Below are 15727 nucleotides of genomic sequence, written 5' to 3' on the forward strand. Positions count from 1 at the left end.
CGACTGTCGCTCAGCAATCCTTTGTCCTAGGACGAAGTAATCGTGGGTAGTGGGAAGTGGCCGCCTGGATGAAGAGACCCCGATGCCAGGAGCGCCAGACCCAGCTTGTCTCTGGGCGGTTGCACAGCCCTTAGCTTCCAAGCTAAAATGGATGCCCAATCTGTAACAACGTCATCTTCTGAAATGGTCTCTTCCAGCAGAAGGGCTGAGTTTAGACCGTCTCTCCAGCTGTGGCCTGACGTGGACTGGCCCATGTATGCAGATCGCTCACTAGTGACTGCTACACAGGTGAGAGTCTAGAATCCAGCACGACCAGCCAGCAGCCTGGTCGGAGTAGAGCTCATGGCCTCTTCCTTCACAGCAGCATTCACCAGCCTGAGTGTGAGTCCCAACTCATTTGCAGTCCTTGGCATCACAGTCAGCACTGCTGAGAGCCACTGGATGTGTTTTCCAGACCTATGCCTGGTGAGCACCTGTCGGGCTGAGGGCTCTGCCCTCCAACCACGAACTACACAGACTTGGTGTTCAGCTGCGGAAGGCACGACCCCAGTTGCAGGAAAGAATGTCCACTGACTATTGCTCTAAAGACGGGGTCTGTGAAATGCCGAAACCAACAGGAAGCTTGCACAAGGTAGGCTGATCTGCAGGTGGGCTCGTGCAGGGGCTGGAGCCCCAGCGCGGTGCAGGAGAGGCTTGTCGGTCCTGGACCTGGGACCCAGTGCAGTCCTGCTCGGTTGGAGTCTCATCCGTGGGAATCCTGGCTGCAGGGCAGGGAGCAGGGACTGGACATCCCACTGCCTCCACCACTGCGGCTGTGTGTCTGTGTACTGTCCGTGTGTGCACTGTTTCTGTGCGCACATGCCTCCATCAGAGATCCCGTGTTAGGCAGACCAAAACTCTACCTGACATTTTATGTTCCTTTGGGAATATATGTAATTCTCAAATTCTAGAAATGATTGTTAGACATTAGAAATATGATAAACTTGTGAAAATAGCACTTGGAATACATTTATGGCTTCTTGAAAGCTACACACACACACATGCACACATACACACACGCACATACAAATACACACATGCAGACGACACATACATACACACATACAAGCGCACACACATACACATACATACATACACACATATACACACATATATTCACACACATATACACACACATGCACACACGCACATACAAATACACGCATAAACACATACACACATACAAGCGCACACACATGCACATACATACATACACACATACACATATACACACATATATTTACACACATACACATATACACACATATATTCACACACATATACACACACATGCACACATACACACACGCACATACAAATGCACGTATACACACATACACACACATACACACATACAAGTGCACACATACACATACACACACATATACACATACACACATATATTCACACACACATACACACACGCACACATACACACACGCACATACAAATACACACATACACACATGCACACATACAAGCGCACACACATACACATACATACACACATATACACATATACACACATATATATTCACACACATACACACATGCACATACAAATACATACACACATACACACATACAAGCGCACACACATATACATACATACACACATACACATATACATATACACACATATATTCACACACATGCACACATACACACATACAAATACACGCATACACACACATACACACATACAAGCGCACACACATACATACACACATATATTCACACACACATATACATACACCACACACACCACACACACACACACCTTCCTTTAGCTTACATGTGCAAACTGGGGTTTGCCTGGGAACACCCCATCCAGTTTTATACATACACAGCAAACCTGCTCGAGGGGGACCCCCAAGACCCTTGCTCTGAGTGAGGGCAGGGCCTGCGCAGTGGCCACGGTGAGTGACGGGTCCCCCCGTTGATGCATTATGCACCTAAGGCTCTGTCTCGCTAGCGGACTCACTCTAGACACTCTCCCCCTTGCTAGCTTGGAGGAATAGTGCCCATGTTGGCAAACCCTGAGGGCAAGGAGCTGAGGGGCACTCACAGTGGCTGAGGACAGCCTCCATCTGATGCAGCAAGAAGCTGGGGCCCGCGGTTCTAGAGCCACGAGGAAATAAATTCGGCCGGTCACCTCAGTGAGCCTAGGAACAGATCTCTTCCCAGAGCACCTCAGATGCACACCCAGCCTGGGACAGACAACTTGGCTGCTGCCAAGCAGAGGCCTCGACCCACGAAAATCTGAGACCATCAAAGCATATCCTTTCAAGCCACAATATTTCTGTAATTTTTCCTGCAACAATAGAAAACGAATGCACTGTCATGGTTTAAAAATGTGTTAGATCACTAAGGAAATTGGAATTAAGCTTCTCATAAATTTAAGTCCTGCTGACCCTACTTACAATGCAGCCAGTTTGTAAATCAAAATTCACAGATATGCTCTTTTCTTGAAGCAAAACGCTATTTTTTATTTGTGTTATATGTTTCTCATGGGGCTTTGGAATGGCCTTAAAAACTGTATTTAGGGGCTGAGCACGTGGCTCACACCTGTAATCCCAGCACTTTGGGAGGCCGAGGCTGGTGGATCACCTGAGGTCAGGCGTTCAAGATCAGCTTGACCAACATGGTGAAACTCCATCTGCACTAAAAAATACAAAACTCTGCCGGGCATGGTGGTGGGTGCCTGTAATCCCAGCTACTCGGGAGGCTAAGGCAGGAGAATCGCTTGAACCCGCGAGGCGAAGGTTGCAGTGAGCTGAGACTGCACCAGCTCCATTGCACTCCAGCCTGGATGACAGAGCAAGACTACGTCTCAAAAAAAAAAAAAAAAAAAAAAACCACTGTATTCATGCATCTCAAATGTATACAGAAAAGAATTTTTTCTTGTTACATTAGTAAAGCTCACGCAGAATAAAAGTTATTTCTAATTTCTAAAGTAACTACGCAGTTCTGCTGTAAAGACAGTGGACTTGAATACTTTGAGCATAGTTACCACTGCATAATTGTGGAAGGAAGGAAGGAAGGAAGGAAGGAAGGAAGGAAGGAAGGAAGGAAGGAAGGAAGGAAGGAAGGAAGGAAAGAAGGAAGGAAAGGACGAGAGAAAGGAGGGAGGGGGAGGAAGAGAGGAAAGGAGGGAGGGGAGAGGGAAGGAAGGAAAGTAGGAGAGAAAGGAGGGAGGGGGAGAAAGAGAGGAAAGGAGGGGGGAGAGGGAAGGAAGGAAGGAAAGGAGGAGAGAAAGGAGGGAGGGGGAGAAAGAGAGGAAAGGAGGGAGCGGAGAGGGAAGGAAGGAAGGAAAGGAGGAGAGAAAAGAGGGAGAGGGAGGAAGAGAGGAAAGGAAGGAGGGGAGAGGGAAGGAAGGAAAGTAGGAGAGAAAGTAGGGAGGGGGAGAAAGAGACGAAAGGAGGGGGGGAGAGGGAAGGAAGGAAGGAAAAGAGGAGAGAAAGGAGGGAGGGGGAGGAAGGGAGGGAGGGAGGAAATAAGGGAAATTAGAAGGAAAATAAGGAAAGAGCCTCCACCCTAGGGCACTGAAGAACTTCACACCAGGGTGTGTGGATGGTTGTACGGGCGCAGCAGAGAGCAAAGCAGCGTTCCCAAGTTGCAGTGAGGAACTCTCCCTGTCTCAGGCTCAAGAGTGGCCTTCCAGGAGGGTGTCTGCAGAGCGCGCTGGCACTTAGGAGCAATTCCACACCCCACGGTTTATGTGTATGTGCTTCTACTTCTGCGGCGTTATCTCCTATGAAAACTAAATTGAGAAAAGCAGCTAAATTAAAGCTAATCCGAGTTTCATCTCCGCCCACAGCACAGCAGATAATATTCCAGCACTCCATGCAATTAAATTCTTCAATTATTCTAAGTGTTATTATGCTAATTTAAAGGGCTAGGATTATTAGAAAAATGTATAAAGAATTAAGCTCAGTTATAGCATTTTATTTATGTGATTTCACATTAAATTATTGAAGGTATGGAAATTATACGTGTTATCAGGATGTGACTTCAGCTCGTCCCACTGGGCAGTCAGCAAAGCTGATGGGCAAATGTGTCCCATTTTACCCTCCCAGGGGGATAATCCTGCAGCTTGAAGGGTGGCCTGGCCTGCTCCCTGCAAGGGGACTCAGGTTGCAGGCCGGGCTGTCCCCACCTCTGCTGGCTCCGGAGGCATTTCCTCTCCCTGGCCTGCTCCCTGCAAGGGGACTCAGGGTGCAGGCCGGGCTGTCCCCACCTCTGCTGGCTCCGGAGGCATTTCCTCTCCCCAGAGCACCGGCTCCCTGTGGTGGGATCATCGTGGTTTGCTCACCCTCCTTAATTAAACAAAATAAGAACAAGCAAAAGGCTTGGAAAAGGGACCGCCAAGGCTTGGAGGGCTGCACCCACAGCCCCCGGTGAGCCCCGAGAAACACCTGCCCTCTCACAGCCTCCGTTAGTGTGTCTGTCAGGGTTCCGCAGGGCAATTATCTCAAGCTTAAATGAAACTGTCAGGTCTTAAATATGGGGACAATTCCCTATTAAATCCAGACTCACTGCATGTTTCCTTTTACCTGCTTCTCTCTCTTCTGCTCTTACCTTTACAATACCTTTTCCCACTCAACTCTGCTTCCCTTCCCCTCCCCCTCCATCCTCCCCTCCCCTCCCTCCCATCTCCTCCCCTTCCCTCTCTTCCCCTTTCCTCCTCTCCCCTCCCCTCTCTTCCCCCTGCTCCCTCCCCTCCCCTCTCTTCCCGTCTCTTCCCCTTGCCAGGGGATGGCCTTGGTCTTTGCCCAACAAAGAAACGTCAGGTCAGGGAAAGGAAGGAACACTGAGATGGAAGGAAGCCTCCCGGTTGCCCTGCAGGGCCGGTGAGAAGATGTGGCCCCACCCTGACTCCTGCAAGCGTCTGTCCAACACTCTAGCCACCCAGCAAATATGCAGCTGTGGCATCTCGAGAAGGCCCCATGCAGGATCCCAGGTGGGGTAGAACTGCCCGGGGCTCTTGGTGCCAAAGTCTGAGCCCCACCATTCTGTTGCTGCTGGGGCTGCCCTAACCCTGGGCTGCTCTCAGCTCAAGACTTGGCAAGGCGCAGATACTAAGGCGGACGAACGCCTGGGACACCTGCACATGGTCTCTCTGATGCATCTACTCAACTTTCCTTCCTGCCCTCCTCCCACATTTGGGGTCAGACTCGCATGGTGGTCTGGGGCTCCTGCAGCCGTTCCTGGCTCCTTGAGCATCTCTGCTGATAACATCGGAACACACATTCTTCATTTTAGCACCTGCTTCTCAGAGGGCCTGGCCCAAGGCCATTGTCATTGCCCTGCAGCGGCTGACGCACCAGACCCTTTCAGAATTGTGCAAGCTTCTTCGGGCCCCTTTCTCTCTCATCTACGGCCAATCTTACAACACCAAGAACAAGATAATGGATTTCAGGCATGATCTAACAAAGACCTCAGCGTAGACGAGGTGGGTAGTCACAGATTTCAGTTACCTCCTCTAAGCAGATGGGACAACTTCTTGGAATAGGTAACATTTTAGCTGTTTGAACTTTATGGGCACATTTGCTCTGAATTATAAGCCATTTTGGGTTAAATAGAAATTTCTGGAAACTGGCACTTAATGAAGCACAGGACTCTAGGTGAACGTTTCATTGCTGCCCCGTGTGTTAGCCTCATTATTATCAGAATGCCCCAAAATTTAACACAGCCTGTCCCAACTCACCTGGAAAGGCAGGAGCCCCATGAGAGCAGGTGAGAGGGCGATGGGGAACAGGCAGACGGCGCGATCCCTGCATGGCCTGGCCCTGCGCGGGGTGACTGCCAATTCCGCAGGCAATCAGTGCTGCCGGGAATGTCGTGCGCAGATGTCTGTGTCTTCATTTTTCAGACTGACCTTGCTAGAGAATTAGGTGAGAGCTAATGCCAAGCAAAGGAAATAACCACGAGACCCCCAAGCAACGTGGTGAAAATCCAGTGAAGAAACCCAGAAAGGTGTGGGGCTGGACCGTGAGGGGACAATGGCAGAGCTTACCTGCAGGGAGTCGGCGGGGAGAGGGGATGGGGAAAGGGACCCACGGAGTCCAGAAAGAACTGTCCAGGCTACTCATCAGGAAGTTTCCAGAGACAGGTAAAGGCAGAGGAAGGTGTGCAGTGGGCGGCCCAGGGTTGAACAGGCCCAGCCTTGATGATGAGGACTGGGAGGCAGAGGATTCAGGATCACACCCTGTAGCTCACCTGGGGGCTGAGCAACAAGGACGGACCTCCAAATCCAGCTCACAGCAGGAGCCGGGGTCCCTAGGCTGGAGAGCTGGTCCCCCTGGGTGGCAGAATACAGGGCCAGCGTAGGCCAGGGACCGGCTCCACAGAGCCAGCAGAGGAGAATTCAAACATAGAATGGTTTGTAGTGCATTATGCTGTGGGCAGAGCAGTGAAAGGAGGTTTCAATTGTTAGTTTTGGAAAGAGAAGCTTTTAAGAACTGTGGCAGATGGTGTTGGATACTTGGGCTAAAAATGGGAGAGGGAGCGTCCTGGAATCGTGATTCTGCAGACCCAGGCTTCAGTCGCAGACATGGATGCGACAGAGAGCTGGGGCCATGTGCAGGAGCCGATGGGTGAGGACGTGCAGCTGTGCAGATGCCTCTGCCTCAGAAGGGAAGGATGCAGGCTAGACCTTGGGAGGTGCACATGGACCTTGATGGCAGGTTCAGACATTTGTCAAGGACACTGTCACATGAGCGTGCCGGATGAAGACTGAGATTCTGCCTCAATTTCGAGTTTCTACATTGTCCATCACACTTCCACTCCAGGGAGGCCATGCGCCGTGCTCCTTACTTCACACGTGTCCTTCCGAGAGAACTCACTGTGCACGTGTGAGCTAGAACGTGGGAGACTAACTTTCCTTCTTCACTGCGAGTATGCCTAAGCTTAGCTGTAGGCACGGGCCTCATTTGGGAGACAGAAACTGCCTCTGCAGAAATATTCCACATTCACCCTATCTTTCACTAAACTAAAGGATCCTAAAACGATTCTGATAAGATGATTTTATGAGTTTATGTTGGACTTGAGAAAATGATGCGGGCCACAGTATGTACTGCCTCGTCACGTGAAGGCAAATGGGGTAAACTGTGGCCGTGCCTGGCGCAGACGGAGCCTCGTCACGCACCCCACCTGGCTCTGCGCAGCACACCTGAGTGGCTTCTTCCCCCTGAGATTCAGGAACCATTTAATCCATGCTTAGTGTAGTTTTATTGCTTTATTTTTAAAGGGACTGGTTCATCATTTTTTTGTTTGTTTTTGTTCTTTTTTTTTTTTTTTTAGAAATCGGACCAAAAATCTCTTCTGTGAGGTCTTGCCACACGGGCTCCATAGAGCTCCACATGGCTGAGTGCTCTCCCGCCAAGGCGCCGGGCCCCTGTCGGATCCAGGGTCTGGTTATAGCTCCTGATGGAGAGATGGCCATGAAAATTCACCCCAACAGGTCATAAATCTGACCCCATGTTGCAGCCTCAGCAGAAAACCTAACGTGGAGTGGGCTGGAGAAGTGATTTATCCTCCCCACAAGAGGGGCGGCTCCACCTGTGGGTGGCTCTTTTCCGGGCACACAGCTCCACCTGTGTCAGCAGCGGACAAGAGGCAGCCCCGTGGGTGCAGGGGCTGAACAGGCAGCTGAATCTCAGTCCAACAGCGTGCGAGTCGGGAGGAAGCTCACAGAGCTCCCGGAGCAGAGGAGGCTGGGGTGCGTCGTGCTCATAAAAACATCAGAGTACCATGGCTCCGGGCCCGCACTTTAAACAGGTCATGGCAGGGGACCCCAAACGGGGTGACTTAGACCAAACACAGGACACCCAGTTAGCTGTGAATTCCAGAGAAACCAGGAGAGGTTACTTAGTGTAAGCGTCTCCAAATACTGCCTGGGACACACCTGTGTGAAAAGTGACTCATTGTTTGTGTGAATTTCAAATGCAGCCAGGGTCTTCCCTGTTTATTTGCTGCATCTGGCAAACCTCCTCTGGACATGCTTCTCACGGCCGTGTTACCTCTCCCTCGGCGGGTCACGGTCTGCTTATCCGTGAGCCTGGGCCAACCAAGATGCCGCCCTACGTATGTCCCTATGTGTGTATAGGCTGAGGCTTTGTGCACAGACCTTGGCATATTCCAACATTGGAAAGTGCCAGGTCCGCCGAAGAATCACACGCTGACGTTTTCTGCGGGTGGAAATGTTGGTTTGCTCGGGCTGCCTTTGCAAAGCACTGACTTGTCATTTCTCACGGTCCTGGAGGCTGGAAGCCTGAGATCAAGGTGTGGGCAGGGCAGCCTCCTCCCGAGGCCGTGAGAGGACCTGGTGTAGCCTCGGCAGCTCCTCGTGGGCTGCTGGCAGCCTTCCATGTTCACGCCTTGTGGAAGCATCACCCAGTCTCTGCCTTCATCCTCACACGGCCTTCCCCTCTGTGTGTGTGTCTGATTTCTCCTTTTTGTAAGGAGGCCCGTCATCTGGGATTGAACTCCTCATGACCTCACTTTCACTGGTAACTTCTGTAAAGACTGTCTCCAAATATGGCCACATTCTCTATCAGGGGACCGGGGTGAGAACCAAACATATAAATGTCTATGGTCACAGCTCAACCCACAGCGATGGGCTCTACCTGTCCCAGGTGGGAGCACAGATGTTCTCCGAGGCTCTCACGGGCAGAAACTTTCCGAGCGTCTTCTGTTGCTCAGGACTGTGGACCTTTTGCTTTAGTGGAAACATTTTTAAACAGTCTTTAAAAAGGTAAGTGCTCTGCATGAAGGAAGCATGTGTGTCCCTGTGTTGGCGGAGATTCTCCACACTGCCTGGTGCTAAGCAGTGTCCTGTCCTCTTGTCTGTTATTGAAAGTCATCTGAGTTTCCAGAAGTGCTGGAAAGGAGGGAAGGGGGCTGCGGGGCAGGTACAGGGGCCTTTTCCTGGCCATGTTGGAAGGTCCCATGTCAATAGCCTGCACGGTGATCGGTGTGCAGCCTGCAGCTCGGTCTCTCTCTGCAACACAGCCTCTCACACACTGGTTGCCTGAATCAAGCAAGTCCAGGAGGAAGTGAAGAGTGCTGTGGCCACGTCTGCTATCCCTGACGGGCAGCTCAACCCAGGATGCAAAAGATGACACATTTAAAAATCATGTGTCTTCATGCCCACGTATGTTTATTGTGGCACTGTTCACAACAGCAAAGACTTGGAACCAACCCTAATGCCCATCAAACATAGACTGGATAACGAACATGTGGCACATATACACCATGGAATACTAAGCATCCATAAAATAGGATGAGTTCATATTCTTTGCAGGGACATGGATGGAGCTGGAAACCATCATTCTCAGCAAACTGACACAAGAACAGAAGACCAAACAGTGCATGTTCTCACTCGTAAGTGGGTGTTGAACAATGAGACACATGGGCACAGGGAGGGGAGCATCACACACTGGGGCTTGTCAGGGAGTGAGGGGCTGGGGGAGGGAAAGCACTGGGAGAAATACCTGACGGAGATGACGGGGTGATGGATGCAGCAAACCACCATGGCACGTGTGTACCTATGTAACAAACCTGCACGTTCTGCATGCGTATCCCAAAACTTAAAGTATAATTTTTAAAAAAAGTTGTATGTCTTGAAGATGGCAACCCATTGCCGAGAAATGATACTAGAGAAGGGAGGGAAACACCATCTTACTTTGCAAAGAGGAATCAGCAATCAATTAAGGACAGAAATCCACCTATGCAGGCAGAGGACAGGCCAGTCCGCACTTGGGCAATTTCACAGTTGAGATGACCACCCAGCCCATCGTAGCAAAAGTGGGGCCAGGTCCTCAAGACTGGGGCTTCCATGTAAAGCAAGACTGATAATGATGCTCTCAGCACAGAACTATCCAGTGGACTAAATAGGCCAGCACACGGGAGCATGAATGTGTACACAGTGGCACACTGTGAATGTCTGCTTTTATTACATTTGTAAGTATTATTTTACAATATTTTCCCTTTTTCATCATGATCTTGAATTTGAATAAATGTGATGGCGAGCCCTCACCCGCAGGAAGCAGATGGCCTGGCTAAGGGATACAGGCTGCCTTCCCCACGCAGTCCCCACGCAGTCCCCTCCCTGAAACTCTCCCTAAGAACTGCAGAGGGAAGGGAAGGCCCAGCGCCCGCTCTGAAGGCCCGCAGCGTCTGGGTCCTGACGCCAAATCCAGATAGTCCTGAGTCTTCGCTGGACTTCTGCAGAAGTTTCAGGTTCTGGAGAACAACAAAGCTGCAGGAGGCTCGGCCGGGCAGTGACTGCATCTTCCTGGGGGGCAGGTGGCCTGTTCGACGGGTCCCGGAACAGCAGCGCCAGGGCCTCCTTTTCCAGAATGAAACACCAGGAACCAGAGGCTAGCTGCAGAGATTAAATGGAGACAAAACCCTGGAAAGAACAGAAAAGAAGCAGAGGCACCCTATGGAAGGGATTGCCCTCCCACGGCAGCGGCCACAAATGGAGCGACCCACACAGAAGCTCTCCTGCCACGCCCTTCTGCCGTCTCTCAGCCATATCACCAAAGGCGGTGACATTCGAGCGGCACGGCCTCCGTGGGCCCAGCCAGCCCGGTAGTGCACACCGCGAGGGCTTATCCGTGTTAACATAAACCCTCATTAGAGGGGATTAGGGGAGAAACAGTGAGAAACAGGACGGACACTCACCCTCGGAGGACCCCAGGAAGACGCCGCGTACCCATTACCCTTTTAAATAACTTGGAGATACTGCGTACACGTATCAGCGTCTGTGCACAGGAAGCATGGGGAATTGTGCTTTGCAGATGACAACCTGTTTGTATTTTGCAACAGTTCTGTGTTCTGCACCCCAGACACACACACACACACTCACACACACACATACAGGCACACACACGGACACACACAGACACGTGTGCACACACACACAGACACAAGCACACATACACACAGACATGTGCACAGACACACACACATACACACACAGACACATGCACGTACACACACATACAGACACATGCACAGACACACAGACACATGCTCACATACACACATGCACAGACACATAAAGACACACACATACACACATGCACAGACACATGCACATACACACATACTGACACATGCACAGACACATACAGACACTTTCACGCACACACACAAACACACACACGCACATACGCACGCACACAGCATGCACCTTGGAATGCTCGAGGTGCTGGGGACATTCTCAGGACCCCATGGGTCTGGGGCAGCCTCTGGTTGGGACTCCACATCAGTTCCACCTGTAGGAAAGTGGGTTTCTTCATGCACACAGGATGTCTCCAACTGCCTTCACACCTCATGCGAGGGTACAGAAGGGCAACATCGTGTGGCCTCATGCGTGAGCTAAGTGGGCAGTGTCAGCCTCACGGGTTTCTCCCAGGGAGAGGCATCTTCCTGTCCTCACTTTCCACAACCCATCTTCTTCCTGGAAATGACCCCTCCTTGACTCATTTCATGGGTGCTGGGGTCCACTTCTGAAACCCCCTCTGGCAGGCCTGGGGTATGGACCTGGGATTCGAATGTTTCCACACCCCTCAAGGGGCTCCTCTGAGGGGTGTCTGGGGACGTTGCCTTGCAAACCCAGCTGTTGGCATTTGCTGCTGTGGAAGCACAAGACAGGCCTTGTCTGCACCCTAGATGGTTTCAGAGCAAAAGCAGAGGAATAGCTCCACACTGGATCCCAGGACAGGCAGAGTGGCCACCAGAGGTCAAAAGGTCTTCTGGGATTCATGGCCTGGAGCCATAAAGTCAGCGTAAACATGCCGAGCAGAGGAGCTTGTGTGGAGGACTGGAGGTGGCCAATGTGGCCCTACTATGTGTGTGTGCATGTGGGTATGTGCATATGTTTGTGCCCATGTGCATGCGTGTATGTGCATATGTTTGTGCCCATGTGCATGCGTGTGTGTGCACGTGGGTATGTGCATATGTTTGTGCCCATGTGCATGTGTGTGTGTGCACGTGGGTATGTGCATATGTTTGTGCCCATGTGCATGTGTGTGTGTGCACGTGGGTATGTGCATATGTTTGTGCCCATGTGCATGCGTGTGTGTGCACGTGGGTATGTGCATATATTTGTGCCCATGTGCATGCATGTGTGTGCACGTGGGTATGTGCATATGTTTGTGCCCATGTGCATGCGTGTGTGTGCACGTGGGTATGTGCATATGTGTGCACCCATGTGTGTGCATGTGTGTGCGCACGTTATGCATGTGTGTGCATGTGTGTGTATGCACATGTTATGAATTCTCACATGAGATGATCGGTCAGGAGCAGCCACACAGTAGACACAGAAGAGGCTCAGGAAAACACAGTTTGCTGTGCTCATGGGTCCTAGAGGCGGGAGCCCGGGTGCTCCACACAGGTCCTATGGGAGAGACTCTAGGGGTCAGAAGGCAGGGCTGGAGTGGTGCTGTTGGGGTTCCTGGGGGAAAGGCAGGCAGAGCAGGGCAGCTCTAAACTACGGGGCTGTTCACAGTCGCCTTGCACCCGACCCCCAGATGATGAAGGCAGAGGAAGGCAGCCTCCTGGGTGTCCCAACAGATCTTGGGGGGTTCTGGATGGGTGAGCTTGAACATCAAGGAAGCTGTCTTCTCATCTGCCCACCATCCTAGTCCACAGGAGAGAACTCAGCCTTATTTGGCACTGAGCTGCAGACACAGAGACATCAGATGGCTGAGGCCGGGCTGTGGGACACAGTGCAGGAGGAGGCTGTGGAGGGCAGTGGGTGTAAGGGGAGGTACCTTTGCATCGCTCCTGTTAGAGGTGCACAGATGGCTTCAGTGGAGAAGCTTGAGATCAGCCTGAGCAAATCAGTAGAGGCAGGAGGCTGGGTGCTCCACACGGGTCCTGTGGGAGAGACACCAGGGGTCAGGAGGCAGGGTGGAGAGAGGGGAAGGCTTCTCTCTCCAACGCGGAAAGACACAAATTCCAGGTCCCACCTTTTGCCTTAGCAAAATGGTGAAGCCCCTTCTCTACAAACATATAAATATTATATATTTTATATTACATGTATTGTATATATTTATGTCTATCTATCTGTCTCGTGTGTGTGTGTGTTCATGGATTTGGTTCCAGCAATGCCATCCACATTTATAATTATTTATGCACATATGTAATGTAATAACTTATATATAAATTAGCAGGCCGTGGTGGTACACACCTGCAGCCCCACCTAACTCGGAGGCTGAGGCAGAGGCAGGATGGTCACTACAAGATTCCTGGAGTTTGAGGCTGCAGTGAGTCAAGGTTGTGCCACTGCTCTCCACCCAGGGCAACAGGCTGGGTCCCCGTCTCTTAAATAAGTAAAAGCCCGTCCTCCGGAAGGAGAGCCAGAGCCAAACCGCTTCCACCCAAGGAGCTCTCAGGTGGAGCCTGGGTGATAGGAATGAAATAATGCTGTCCTCAGAGGCCCCGCCCAGGCGCTGTGGGACCCCTCCTCGAACAGGGAGCCCCTGGCTGAGACGGGCTTCACACGGGCCCAGCAAGCCAGGACAAGAACCTCAAGCCAAGCAGCCCGGTTGAACTTCCCTTGCCCCGGCCATCGTTGTCAAGGGCCCATGGCCACCACAGTATGGACGCTCTGCTTCCTGGGAGCACAGCCAAGTTCCCTGAGTCCTCTGGGGATTGTTACTGCACTGGGCGATGGACCTGCCCCTTCCTTTCCCCCATTCACAGCTGTCTACGCAGGTGTGGGCCTCCCAGGAGGAGGTGTGCAAAGTCTCCTCTCCTTGCAGGGAGACCTGTGCCTGATGGGACCGAGGTGAGTGGACATGCACCTCATGGCTGGTTCCTGAGCTCAGCCTGGGGGGGCATTCTGGTTGTCATTCTCTCTGGGGTCCTCTTGCCTGCAGACCCCAGCGACAGGTCCAGGGTTGGCTGTATTATTTGTGCTGAATGGTTCATTCTCCTCCTGTTTCACCATCACAAGTCTCTCTGCAAAGCTGGGCAGCACTGTGCTGGGATGGCTGGTCCCTGCTGAGCCACAGTTTACTGGGGGTCTGGGTTGTTTATGCATCTAGGTGGGTGGAAGTACAAGGGGACCCTGAGCCCAGAGACATCTGTGGATAAAGCTCCTGGCACCGAGTCCCGCTGGAGCCAGCTCACTGGCATGTCATTGCCTGGGACGTTTTGACTAGGAGAAAGGTGTCGGCCTTCCTGAACCAATGTTCTGGCTGAAAATACCTAGATTCATATAAGCATGCCAAATACAAATATAAACTATATAAAAGCAAATCCATGTACACACACACACACACACACACACACACACACACTTGCTGTGTCCCCACTCAAATCTCAACTTGAATTGTGTCTCCCAGAATTCCCACATGTTGTGGGAGGGAGCCGGGGGGAGGTGACTGAATCATGGGGTTCGGTCTTTCCCGTGCTACTCTTCTGACAGTGAATAAGTCAGAAGATCTTATGGCTTCATCAGGGGTCTCTGCTTTTGCATCTTCCTAATTTTCTCTTGCCACCACCATGTAAGAAGTGCCTTTCACCTCCCCTCATGATTCTGAGACCTCCACAGCCATGTGGAAACTGTAAGTGCATTAAACCTATTTTATTCCCAGTCTTGGGTATGTCTTTATGAGCAGGGTGAAAGCACTCTCCTCTTTAAATATGTTGTGTTGTGTGTCATATCACACCACTAGCAACCAGTAAAATAGAAATTTATTATGTTTTAGGCATCATTTTCTATTCAGGAAAGGATGAATGAGGATGTGGTGCATGCCTCTCCCCTCCATGACACTACAGGATTACTGCAGGGCCTGGCATCCACCACTCTTAGTCAGGTGTCCAGCCCCAGGGCACCCCTCAAGGCAGCACATGTGTGGCACCAAGTGCGTCCTTGGCATTTTTACTCCTGGGCTGACCCAGCTGCACTAACAGCGATCCAAAGGCAGCACCAGGACTCCCCCAGGGACAGAGTGAGGTGGCCCCAGGCCCTAAAGCTGGATGACAAAAAAGTCCCCAGCAGGTGTCCATGGACCTGTGAGTGGCCTCCTGGGACTGCTTTCTATGGAGAGAGAGAGGCTCATGGACTGCTGGTACCATCTGGCTCTGGAGGATTTTGAGACAAACAGTCCCAGCTGTTGACACAGCCACCTGGGAAGGTGGTGAGGCACAGAGCTCTGCCCCTGTCCACCCACTGCTCCTGCACATTCTGCTGTGAGTGTCCAGAGTGTGTGTCCCCAGCACTGCTGTTAATGGGACAGCCACGAAGTGTTTTCCTTAAGCTGATGGTGCATTTGATCCTGAGAACTAGAGCCCTGAAGTGTCAAGAGATGGGGGTGAACCGCCCACCTGAGAGGCGGGGACATTCGCAGAGTTAGCCATGGGGTTAGCCATGAGGCGGGACAGGGTAACCTATTCCACGCTGTTAGGAAGAGCCTGGCAGCCCTCCCAGATCAGTACTGTCAATGCCTTCATTTCATCATTGAGGACCTGAGGCCTAGGTTTGCGTGCAGCAGACAAAAGGTCATCCAACCAACACTCACAGAGCAGGAGCCTTAATCCTGGGTCTGGTCCCAGCCCAGGTACACTTTGTCCCTGAACTGGGCCCCTTTCTCCCTCCTGGAGAAGCAGATGAGCATGTTTGTGGACCTACCACCAGCAGTGCCATCCACATCTTTATCACCTG

The sequence above is a fragment of the Callithrix jacchus genome, chromosome 2 (genome assembly GCF_049354715.1).
Source record: "Callithrix jacchus isolate 240 chromosome 2, calJac240_pri, whole genome shotgun sequence".
Classification (NCBI taxonomy): Eukaryota; Metazoa; Chordata; class Mammalia; order Primates; family Cebidae; genus Callithrix; species Callithrix jacchus.